Source organism: Myotis davidii, unplaced genomic scaffold, assembly GCF_000327345.1.
Source record: "Myotis davidii unplaced genomic scaffold, ASM32734v1 scaffold478, whole genome shotgun sequence".
In the NCBI taxonomy this organism is placed as follows: domain Eukaryota; kingdom Metazoa; phylum Chordata; class Mammalia; order Chiroptera; family Vespertilionidae; genus Myotis; species Myotis davidii.
In genome coordinates this window covers 4,566,339-4,568,812 of record NW_006289570.1, presented here as the reverse complement: position 1 = coordinate 4,568,812, position 2,474 = coordinate 4,566,339, and the positions used below count along the sequence as shown (strand labels likewise).

The 2,474-nt window shown below is 57.3% G+C and overlaps 1 protein-coding gene across 3 annotated transcripts in view; it reads left to right on the top strand.

The window, feature by feature from the left end:
• The first annotated feature begins 6 nt into the window (after positions 1–6).
• Positions 7–2,474, top strand: part of DUSP18 (dual specificity phosphatase 18) — a 3,748-nt gene continuing 1,280 nt past the window's right edge. Inside the window, exon 1 of one of the 3 annotated variants that reach the window (XM_006779529.2) lies at positions 7–171. The gene's annotated coding sequence lies outside the window, so the exon portion shown is untranslated. Of the gene's footprint in view, positions 172–343; positions 817–2,474 lie in introns of those variants that run through there. The other 2 variants (XM_015562896.1, XM_015562895.1) reach the window with 2 other exon arrangements.

Here is a 2,474-nt window from a genome sequence, read left to right as displayed (position 1 = left end):
CGGAAGGCGGCGGGCGCGGCGGGATTGTCCCTCGGCGGCTGCCGTAGCGTGATCGGTTACGTTGCCATGGAGATGCGCTAGGCCAGGGGAGTGGGCTGCGCGCGCTGAGCGGACCCTACTTTTCGACTAGGACTGCTGTGGCCCCCGCGTGATCGTGGAGCGGGTAACCGGGTGAGTCCGGGCGGGGCGGCTCCAGGGCTGGGAGACGAGTCGGCCGTGGTGTCTCCGAAGACTTGGCACGGCGGATTTCTTCCCGGATGAGGGACCATTACTATGGAAACCAGAGCTTTGGGCCGCAGGGAAGGATGGCTCCCGTGGCGGGGGCGGGGGAGGCGGTGATCGGCTTGGTCTTCTTTCCTCGAGACCTTGGTCCGTGGCTTCGGGCACGGTTGCTTTCTGAACGAACCTGCGCTCGCGCCCGCGGCGGAGAGGTCAGACCATCTGCGTCTTGATGCCCAGCCGATAGGAAGCCCGTTGCTGCGCCAACTTCCTAAGAAACCTGTCTGGCTCTCCCCCTGGAAGTGGCGCCTCCCTTCGGCCCACCCGTGAACATCGTTCCTCATTTATATCCCAGGATTAACCGGCGCCCCGCGGGGTTTGCCGACTTGTCCCACACCTACTGAGACCAGAAAGGCCGGCTTTCGGACCGAAGCCCACTTCTCTCTGGGGTTTTGGGTGAGGAGGACCCAGGACATTTAGGCTTCCACCTGGTTTTGGGAGAGGGAGGCTTTTTCCCTGCCCTCATGCGACCTTTGGAACAAACAAGCCCCCATCCCCGAGGTGAGCCTGATGTATTCGATGCTGGGCCATTGGCAGGTAGGACTGGCCTGTGCAGCCGTTGCCCTTCCTCTCCAACAGCCGAGGAACCACCCTCACCTCCACCCCGTCCCTCCCCAAAACACTAGAGAAACAGCCAGAGAACGCATCCTTCCCAGATTTCCCAGAAGGAAGAGTCATAGTTGTTGGACACATTCCCCCGTTCAAAATATTTATCAAGCACCTACTTGTGGAGACGTAGAGCTTGGCACTGGTTACACCGTGGGAGCGAAGAGAGAGACACGGTGATGTCCCAGTAGAACTCCCAGGTCATAGCAAAGCCACATCTTCAGGGGGTCTTGGCAAGGAGAGCTCTTAGGGCTTAGAAAGCCTGGAGCAGGGACTCGATCAGACGTAGGGGAGGAGTGTGACTCTGGGGGATTTCCCCCAGGAAGTACCCCTTGGCCGAGGCTGCAGGCTCACCGGTCCTCTGCGGAATGTAACAGATGAGGATCTGACAAACCTGGAAGGAAGGGGACTGAGAGCAGCAAAGGCCAGAGAGGACCAGATGTCCATATGGAACTGCAAGTGGCTCAGGCCGGCTGCGGCCCTTCAGGACACAGGAAGGCTAACAGGAGGCTGGAGGGGTGGGTGGCAGCCAGGGTGTACATGGCCTTGACCGCTAAGCTAAGGGACGCCATCTCCTCCTGACAATAGGCAGCCGCTGAAATACACTAAGCAGGGGATAGATCTTCAGCTCCCTGCCCGTTTGTGCCGATGGAGACTGCCATGTATGTCTAAATCCGAATGTTCCTGTCTCAGTGAAACGTGAAGATGTGCTATTCTTACAGCTTTGTTCACGACAGAGAGAGTAAGGGACCTGGATTTTTTTAGGAGAAGATGGGGTTCTGCCCGGCTTTGGGGTCCCTGGCACAGTCCTGCTGTACACCGCATCATTGTGGTATGGCTTGTCTATCTGAAGCCCCTCTGCCTCGCTGCACTGGCCCCTGGGGTGTGGGGGGTGCAGGGGTGCCCTTATGCTGGCCTCCAGGTAGCTGTCAGCGACTCTTCCCCAGGCCGTCCTTAGAGGCGATGTGGGACCGTTGCACATGGGCACATTTTACCTCTTCAAAGAGATGGTTCTTGCTCTGCCTGGTGTGGCTCAGTAGATAGAGCGTCAGCCTGTGGACTGAAAGGTCCCGAGTTCGATTCTGGTCAAGGGCACATGCCCGGGTTGTGGGCTCAATCCCTGGTAGAGGTGTGCATGAGACCGATCAATGATTGCTCTCATCATTGATGTTTTTGTCTCTCCCTCTCTCTTCCTCTCTGAAATCAATAACAGATACACACACACACACACACACACACACACTTATATCCATATATACATATATATACTTTTTAAAAAGCGATGGTTCTTGGAGAGGGAAGCTAAGACCCTCCTCTCTCTCAATACAACCAGTGACTCCCAGCACAGTGGGCCTGGTTTCATGTCACTGGTTCAGAGTCTCATGGTTGGACCGTAAAGTCAGAAGAGGGAGGCAGGCGAGTGGTTCCCGTTGGGGGGCGGGAGGAAAGAGGACTGAAGAGAACAGAGAAGGGGCTTGGGGAGCCTCGTGGAGAGTTAGGCTGAGGCTCAGCTGCGGGACACTAGTCGGCCCAACTAAAAACGCGGGGCCCCTGAAGGGAAGTGCCGGGCTCAGGGCGTTGTCCTTTGT